Source organism: Bombina bombina, chromosome 4, assembly GCF_027579735.1.
Source record: "Bombina bombina isolate aBomBom1 chromosome 4, aBomBom1.pri, whole genome shotgun sequence".
In the NCBI taxonomy this organism is placed as follows: Eukaryota; Metazoa; Chordata; class Amphibia; order Anura; family Bombinatoridae; genus Bombina; species Bombina bombina.
In genome coordinates, this window is record NC_069502.1 from 492,059,067 (window position 1) to 492,069,210 (window position 10,144).

Consider the following 10,144-nt stretch of genomic DNA (forward strand, 5'->3'; position numbering starts at 1 on the left):
GGGCAGAGAGCCAAAGAGAAGGGGGGGGCAGAGAGCCAAAGAGAAGGGGGTGGCAGAGAGCCAAAGAGAAGGGGGTGGCAGAGAGCCAAAGAGAAGGGGGGGGCAGAGAGCCAAAGAGAAGGGGGGGCAGAGAGCCAAAGAGAAGGGGGGGGGCAGAGAGCCAAAGAGAAGGGGGGGGGGGCAGAGAGCCAAAGAGAAGGGGGGGAGAGAGAGCCAAAGAGAAGGGGGGGAGAGAGAGCCAAAGAGAAGGGGGGGAAGAGAGCCAAAGAGAAGGGGGGGAGAGCCAAAGAGAAGGGGGGGAGAGCCAAAGAGGGGGGAGAGAGAGAGCCAAAGAGGAAAAAGAGCCAAAAAAGGAGAGAGCGCCAAAGAGGGGGGAGAGAGAGCCAAAGAGGGGGGGGGGAGAGAGCCAAAGGGGGGGGGAGAGAGCTAAAGGGGGGGAGAGCCAAAGAGGGGGGAGAGAGAGAGCCAAAGAGGAAAGAGAGCCAAAGAGGAGAGCAAAAGAGGGGAGAGAGACAAAGAGGGGGGAGAGAGAGCCAAAGAGGGGGGGGCAGAGCCAAAGAGGGGGGGGGGGGGAGAGCCAAAGAGGGGGGGGAGAGAGCCAAAGAGGGGGGGGAGAGAGCCAAAGAGGGGGGAGAGAACAAAAGAGGGGGGAGAGAGCCAAAGAGGGGAGGGGAGAGCAAAAGAGGGGTGGGGGAGAGCCAAAGAGGGGGGAGCCAAAGGGGAGGGGGGAGCCAAAGGGGAGGGGAGAGCCAAAGAGGGGGGAGAGAGAGAGCCAAAGAGGAGAGAGAGCCAAAGAGGGGGGAGAGAGAGCCAAAGAGGGGGGGAGAGAGAGCCAAAGGGGGGAGCCAAAGAGGGGAGAGAGAGAGCCAAAGAGGAGAGAGAGCAAAAGAGGGGAGAGAGCCAAAGAGGGGGGGAGAGCCAAAGAGGGGGGAGAGAGAGCAAAAGAAAGGATGGAGAGAGCCAAAGAGGGGAGAGAGAGAGCAAAAGAGGGGAGAGAGAGAGCAAAAGAGGGGAGAGAGAGAACAAAGGAGAGGGGGGGAGAGAAAGCAAAAGAGAGGGGGGAAAGAAAGCAAAAGAGAGGGGGGAAGAGAGAGCAAAAGAAAGGGGGGAGAGAGCAAGGGGAGGGACCGCTGTTCTAAAAAAAATGGCCCGTGTACACGGGCTTTAGTACTAGTTGTGTAATAATGTGTTTTCAATATAGAACAGAGTGATTTGAATGTTCAAATGACTCTTTTTGAGTTGTCGTTTTTTTGCATTTTCCATACTGTCCCAACTTTTTAGTAATTGGCGTTGTATATTTATATATTCAAATATATATATATATATATATATATATATATATATACATATATATTTCAATTTGCTGCCCATCGCTGCATGATTTACCTCCTTTGCAGCGCTAGGTTTTCATGCCATGTCTCATGGTATGAGAACGAGGCTCCCATTGGAGCCTATGGAAGTGTGTTCTCGTGAGCACAAAGCTTCCATGCAAAGCACAATTTTCTGCTTTACTCGTAATCTGGTACTATATGAGGTAAATAAAACCACAATTTAGTTTCACAAAGTTTTTTGCACTCTTTTCCTGTAATTTAAATATGAAAACTGTGTGTGTGTGTGTCGGGGGGGGGGGGGGTAGTTCTGAGAATTGAAAGTGCAAACTAAACATTATACAAGTTTAACATTACCACATATCTATCGCAAATTTAATTCTGCAGAGATGATAAAATAAGGAACAACAAAGCAATGGAAATGCTGCTAACAAAATAACAGCAGCAGATAACCTTCTCTACTCCACTTACAAGGCCATATATGCTCCTCTAAGAAAGACAGGTAGGAAGTTTGGTCATTGAAAAAGAATTGCAGCAAAAAAAAGGTTTTAATATATTCCAATTATTTCACCCTCATGTAGTATGACAATTTATTAAAATACGGCAGAATTTTTTTTTAATTACAAAGTGTTTACTGTCCTTTAAACTGTCCAAATTAAACATTAAAAGGAGGTTAAATATGAGCCCCTCTGATATGTTTCCCCTGGAGGGCCTGAAATTACTGAGTAGATTTATAGCACCGGATATTTGTGCAGTTGAAAGTTTAGGGGAAGTTTATATTTCATTTTGTTTTTGTGGTTTAATGGGACTTAATGGTCAAAACTGAAATGTTTAATTAGTGTTTCAGCAACACACATGCATATGTTGTGAATATCTTGTGCAGCAGCAAACGTCACACCCATTCAGAGCGTGGATGGTCAGCAAAGACGTAATTTGTGGGACATGCACATACTTATGCCTCTGAAACAGGAAAAATGTTACTATAAGTATTTTTGCTTATTAATACACTGATGCACATTTTTCCATTTTTACCATGATGTCCCTTTAACCCCTAAAGTGCTCAGGATGATATTGTGTCATCCTGCACATTGAACCTTGAGTTTTGAGGATGGCAATGTGTAGTCTAAGAGGTTACCCTTCTGATCCGTATCCTGGGAAGGTCCCACACTCCCCCAGCTATACATTCTCCTTCCCCATTACCAGCTGAAGGCAGAGCTGCCTGTGATGTCAAAATGTTCATGTGTGATGATATCAAAAGGAACAAGGAAGTTAAGAATTGTGATCACATTCATTTCTAGTAGTAATAGGGGCTATTATAGAACCCCTATCCCTCCCTCTGTTTTAATTAGAGTGGTATGAAACCCCTCATATGATAGCATGAATGCCCCTCTTTTCAATGAGGGGTCCTATCCATCTCTAAGTTTTAGTTTATCACTGTGTTACATGCAGTGCTGAGGTGAACAGGAAACTACTACAGCCCCTACTTCACACATAAAACACAAAGGGTATAATGCCCTAGTTTGGAAAGGGAAGGAGAATCATCTTCCAGTACTGGGTCTCATGCCTCTGTCATTAGTAGATGATTGCCATAAAAGGCTAATCACTTACCTGATGTTTTTTACTTATGAGGGCAGTGGCTCCAAAGTACCCCATACCCCTAAACACAGCATACAACACACATAACCACAATACCCCTCATATGAAATGGAGGATTATAATTTCACCTGCTGGGGTCTCATGCCCCTTTAGATAGAAGGCAATTGCCATAGAAATTGCAATTGTCTGTATACTATGCACCTACATGGTGCCCTAGCAGCCCAAGTGGCTATCTCCCAAATATCTTCAGGGCAGCAGAGTAGCAACATAAAAGAAGATTAAACCTAAAGTTAAAGTAGCAGATGCAACTGCTACAAGCCAGCAGTACAAAGTTCTATTTTTATGGGGACAGGATTATCAAAAATGAAGGTTACATACTGAATGGCTGAAAAATTAATCAATCAACTGACAAGAACATTGCTATATCCTTTTTTGAATAGTGTAAAATTGTAAATTTGAAACAAACCGTTCCCGCCTGCAGAAAAGACATTTCCACCTCCAGAAAAAGAATTGCTACCTTTAAAACAACATGTTTAACCACATAAATAAATCAACAAAATATTTGTTGCATGTATTTGTTAGTTTGTTTATTCAATAAAGGGACCACTCTTTTTGTGTTTTTAAACCAATGCAAATACAGCAAAATTAAAGTTTTTGGGGGTTTTCCATTTCTCCAAATTCGATTTACATGTATATTAGTACCAAGAGCATTCTTTCTTGATCCCCTTGACTAAGAGTCTTAGTCCCCTTGGCTAAGTCTTACTCCAAATTTGAAGACAATTTCTAATTTGTTCCTCAAATTTTTGTCAGTGTGTAACTAATTAAACATTATTTACCTTACTTACACATTTCCCCTATATCCTCTGTGAAATATATTGGGGTTTATTTTGGATTGATTAATGTTACAAAAGAAACCAACACCTGTATTTTAAAACATTATTTTCTTAGACTTTATTCTTCTTTAAATAAAAGGTAATATGATCTGATTCTGTTGAGAATTGCACTATTTAAAGCCAAAACCCAAATAAGTAATTACAAACAAAGTTGGGATTTTTTTTAGTAAATACAATTAAAATCATACCAAATGCGAGAGATATATTACACAAGGGAAAGGTCAATTAATGATAATGAAATACTTGTTTAAAGCTACATTTTAGTGAATACAAGCTGAAGTAGAAAAACATCTTTATATATTTATTTGGAATTTGATGCATAAAGTTAGCAATACAGCTTATATTGGTTATAGTAAGTTTACCTTCATCACAGTTCATTAACTTAAGAAAATTATTCATCATTAAAATGTAATTTAAACTTTTTTAAATAGTAACATTTTATTACTATCTCAAAATGTTTAATGTTTCCTTTAAAGGCTATGGAGGTTACAGAACCAATATAGTTACATTTATTTTATGTTGATACACTCCATAAAGTAAACAAAAACATAATTTACAAATAAGCAGAGGCGTAACTAGAAACCACAGAGCCCAGGTGCAAGAATTTAATTCTAATTCTTCTTAATAAATGTTCCTTCATGCAATTTTAAGCAACTTTCAAATTTACTCCTATTATTAAATTCTTTTCATTCTCTTGGTATCTTTATTTGAAAATCAAGAATGTAAGTTTAGATGCCGGCCCATTTTTGGTGAACACACTGTGTTGTTCTTGCTGATTGGTGGGTAAATTCACCTACCAATAAACAAGTGCTTCCCATGGTTCTGAACCCAAAAAGTAGCTTAGATGCCTTCTTTTTCAAATAAAGAAAGCAAGAGAATGAAGAAAAATTGATAATAGGAGTTAATTAGAAAGTTGTTTAATATTGCATGATCTATCTGAATCACAAAAGAAAAAAATTGGGTTCAGTGTCCCTTTAAGTTTTTGGCTTTGTCTAATATCTGAACCATGTTACCAAATAGTAACAATAGTACTGTGGGGGTTTTTAGAATAATTTTTGCAAAATGTGTTTTTATATTTTTATCTCTAAGTCTGGGTTTTCCTTAGGATTTCTCGTATAATAATATTAAATAGGGGGCAGCAGAGACAGTATAGGGTGGGTGATAAATATAGTCCCATTCTGATCAAAATACATAAAGAATGAAGATATAGATAGTGAAAATATCATGAAAATTTTGTTTCAGTAGGGCCAATCTCGGGTTAATCTCCAAAGTTATCATAAGAAATCAATTAAGCATTGAATTCAAAACTAATGTATACATATGCCACCATAATAAACCTCCATTATTTAGAAACTCCTGTCCCATTCATGATTTAAACCCAGTGGTGTTTTAGTTTTTAATATATAAATCCAATGCAGTTCTTTTTTTAGCAAAACCTTGTTTCTGTTTCCACTCCATGGTGACAGTGTTGCAATGTCAATAACCTTGACCTTAAAGGGATACTAAAACCAATTTTTTTCTTTAATGACTCAGATAGAGCATGCACTTTTAAGCAGCTTTCTACTGTACTACTATTATCAATTTTTCTTCCTTCTCTTGGTATCTTTATTTAAAAAGCAGGAAAATAAAGCTTAGGAGTCATAACATGGGTTATGCTTGCTTATTGGTGGCTAAATGTAGCCATTAATAAGCAAACGCTATCCAGGGTGCTGAAGTTGAAATGGGCCAGCTCCTAAGCTTTAAATTCCTGCTTTTTAAATAAAGATAGTACGAGAAAGAAGAAACATTGAAAATAGGAGAAAATTAGAAAGTTGCTTAAAATTGCATGATGTATCTGAATCATGAAAGAAAAAAATTGGGGTTTGTATCCCTTTAATCTTAGCTTAATTTGTCAAATGTACACCAATAAAATGTCTTGCTACACTGGAATTCGTGTTGTAATTTTTAATATCCATCTTATGTTCCCCAATTCTTGATCTCAAGCTGTGTCATTTTGTCCTACATACTGGTCCTGAAAAATAAAACATTCTAAGTGGTAACCTACAAATTCTGTGCTACAATTTGCATAATGTTTTATCTGGTATTCAACAGTAATGACTGAGTTTCTAAAGGTGTCTCCTCATAAAATGACATCACAGGTACCCCACAGCTTCATGTTACACTTGAAGGTACATTTCATCCTTAACCAATCCCCTAAAAATATTATTACCTAAGTAATGACCTTTGTGTGTAGAGAGATATAGAGGGATGGGTGGCAAACTGAAAGTAATAAAAAGTAAGTGCTACTCATGGCTTAAATGCTGTAAGTTTCTTACTCTTGCCCTGAACTATAAAAAAGAATAATTAGAAATCTAAGTTCTCTTAAAAACAAATACGTGTTATTTCTTGGCTTAAAGGACAATTAAATAAAGAAGAATCACAAACCAACAAATGCATAATAAAAAGGCAATGTGGTAGCTCTTACACTGAATTTCAAATGAGAAACAATTTTTTTCTGATAAATTTCAAAATTTCTTCCACAACGCTGTCCCCTGTATCATGTGACAGCCATCACCCAATCACAGACTCTTATATACATGCTTAGTAGAAGCTGGTGACTCCGAAAGTGTGCATATAGAAAGACTGTGCACAATTTGCTCTAACTGAATAATGATTGTTTAATTTTTACTTTAGTGTCCCTTTAAACAGAATGCATTCACCTCAACGGTTTCAACCTATGGTTTAAAGTATGGCCCAGCACTATATTATTTATGGAAAACATACTAACCATGTGATGCTCTAACAACTTTATGAAAACATATACTTTTCATAGTAGGAAATTAGCATCAGCCACAAAAGTGTTTAATTGCATACATATATTTTACAATATTTGCTGAGTATATTATTTTTTTACAATATTACACACTAAATTACTCACTATATTATAGTGTCCTTCTTAATCTATATCTGAATTATATAGTCAGAAAACTCACCTTAATCCAAACAACTGTACAAGCAATGAAGGTAATTAGGAGGTTTTCATTTTTATGGACATTAAAAGTCTAAAACTTCCCCAAAAGATCAAAGCATTTTTAGCATTTTTGCCATCACTACATTTAAACAGAAATAGAGCCTTTTTTTATATTTACGTATCAAAACTATATATTTTTTTTAGTAGACAACCCAAAGTATTAATCTAGGCCCATTTTGGTATATTTCATGCCACCATTTCACCGCCAAATGCAATCAAATTAAAACAAAACGTTAACTTATTCACAAACTTTAGGTTTCTCACTGAAATTATTTTCAAACAGCTTGTGCAATCATGGCACAAATAGTTGTAAAAGCTACAAAGGGATCCCCTTTGTTCAGAAATAGCAAACATATATGGCTTTGCCATTACTTTTTGGTAATTAGAAGGCCGCTAATTGCAGCTGCGCCCACCACACTTTCATTATTCCAAGAAGTGAAGGGTAGCTTGTAAGGTTAACTTTAGCTTTATCTTAAGTACTGGCAGAAAGTTTGCCAGTATGAAAATCTAAATTTTTTTTTTTTAAATAAAATATATATATTTTTTATTTTTCTATTTTCTGCAGTGTAGGATCCCCCCTTATGCCCCCAACTTCCATAATCCCCTCCAAACAACTCTCAAAACCTCCACCCTCCAAATTATTTCTGCCAACTTAAGTACTGGCAGCTGTCTGCCAGTACCCAGTTTGCTATCATTATAAAAAAAAAAAAATATAAAAAAAAAAAAAAAAACATGTTTTTTCTGTAATGTAGCTGCCCCCTCCAAGATCATACCCTACCCTCTAATCCCCCCCCCCCCACATCGGATCCCACTTTATCTATCTGCCGCTGTTAGTTTTTTTTTTCTGTAGCATAGCAGTCCCACCTGCTACCGCCCCTTCCAGAATTAACTTTTAAGTAATTGTTCAGCAAAATAAAACCCCCAAAAAACAAGGTATAATTTTATGTGGGCATTTCACAGAAAAAAAAAAAAATTATGTGCAAATGCAACGAGAGCAAATTAAAACGGCTTTAGAAAGGTGGGAAATGGCTTGGCTATGATGAGGTACAAAAAATCTTTGTATTACAAGTGGTGCACTAATGATAAGCAATATCGCTGCAGTGGCTGCACGTTAGTGCACTACTTGATATTAGTCCATGGTAAATCACATTTACAAGTTCAACGCTATAGGTTGAGCTTGAGAGATAACTAAGAATACTTTTGTAGCATGCCCCAAAGACGTCTAAGGGGAGAGGGAGTAGTGGTGTCGTGATATCCAAAGTCCTGAAGTCTTTCAGTCACATGATAACTTTTTACGTTTAACTGGTAATACCAGTGCTAACCCGACCGTGCTCATTTTGTAACTTGAACACAGGTAGAATTCAATTGCGAAAAAAAATAGTGTGCCACTTGTAATCTGGGTCTATGTCAGTATTTATTATTTTTTATTTTCTCTGTCATTATGGTCTGTGATCATTAGTAATATATTTCACCATTTTCTTTCCATAAAGCACTGCTGTAGTGATCTGGCAATGCATCACTCTACCAGCCCAAGAATGTATCTGCCTTGCATTGCCTTTTTTATTGTATTGAATGTGTTTTGCTTATCACTTGCTTGATTATGGCCTTGTTTTTTTGTGTTGTCGTTCAGCCTGTTCATTCCTTATAACACACATATAATACCAGTTAATCTCACTCTTAGAACCTGTTGATATACTTGGTGAATACCTATGTTAATGGGGTCTATTGTATATCTCAGTATAGTCTGTAATTATCTTTTCACTGTCATTCTCTCTTGCCATCCTTTTCAAAACATGCCTTTAATGCTTGGCTTTCAGAACAGCAGGAAAATGCTGAATACAACCTTGACATTTCTTGTCTCAAAAACCTCAAACATTACAGTACATAAGTGTATAGTTGCTTACAGATTATATGTATATGAATAATACATATTAACACATTATAATTGATCATTTATAATTCCATATTTTTTTTTTAAATATTAGCCAAGTATTTCTGTCTAAATTGTGTGGTTTCCTCTCTGTATTATTCTAGAAAGGTTCAAATCACTCAGCTTTGACATTTTGTTTTTCTGAAAATGCACACTGCATTTAAATCTAATCACAACCATAAAGCTATTATGAGAATTTTCTTTAAATGTTGTGAATAAAAATAATAGTCTTCCTCCTTAAACAAAATGACTAATTGTTTCAGTCTGCTGTCTAACCTTTCACAGGTTTATATGCTCTTGGTAATATTTAAGCCATCATTTATTTCCTGTATGATTTGTATCAGCATCTGCATCACAACTGGTATTAAAACTGTGCATTTCGCAAACTAAAATTCTTACCCAGAAAAACGACACATCTGGCTAGCCTGTACCTCCCCACACAGACAGCAGCTTTGATTGAACATTTTACTGCACAGCTCTGTAGGCATGCTCAGCTCTCATTACAGCTCTGTTTTCTTAAACTGGCTTAGCCATTTGTTAATTTAAAAGGGCAATACCAAATGCTTTTTCCCCCACTTACATTAGACAAATAAAAACAACAGCTGTGGTGTTTAAATATTGTATATATTAATGAGGACACACACACACACTCAATAACATGTTTTAGATGTAATACATTTACATATCACTTTATAATTAGTTTTGTAATATACCTTAAATCAAGCAAAGACTAAAATTCAGATAGTATAATACCACTGCGGTCGTGTTGTTGTTATACAAGCAAACAGATTTTTTTTAAATATATAAGAACTATTTACACAGCACCATTTTCAAAGCTGAAACGGTTTAAGTCCCAGGGTCTGTTTGTGCACAATATATATATATTTTTTTAAATTATTATTATAATTTTTTTACAAATCACCTGATTTGGTTAAACTTACAAATTTTCTGTTATTTCAAACCATTGTAAACACTAGATATTATTTTATATTAATGGTATGCTTTAATTGGAGTTTTAAAATAAAATAAATAATTTCTCAATCTTTGCAAAGTATTTTCCAAAAAGGTTTAATCTATAATTATATATATATATATATATATATATATATATATATATATATATATATATATATATATATATTTAATTTATGCATGTACCCAGAGGAACACACATAAACACATAATCATACAAGCATGCGCACACACGCACACACACATTAGAAAGCTTAAAGGGACATTCCACCGTAATTTGTAATTCACATGGGTGCATTTCATCTGTGCTTAGAAAGATTTTTAAAATATACATGAATTAGCAAACATGTTTCTAATAAAAGCCATAGCTGTCTAAAGAGTGTATTAAAGTGTGCTCTGTGCACCATGATTTTAA

General features: G+C 36.3%; 1 protein-coding gene across 1 annotated transcript in view; it reads right to left on the reverse strand.

Annotated features, from left to right (window-relative positions):
• HMGCLL1 (3-hydroxymethyl-3-methylglutaryl-CoA lyase like 1) overlaps positions 1–9,192 on the reverse strand; it is a 232,133-nt gene extending 222,941 nt beyond the window's left edge. Inside the window, exon 1 of the mRNA XM_053711968.1 lies at positions 9,157–9,192. The gene's annotated coding sequence lies outside the window, so the exon portion shown is untranslated. The remainder of the gene's footprint in view (positions 1–9,156) is intronic.
• Between the last annotated feature and the right edge of the window lie 952 nt (positions 9,193–10,144).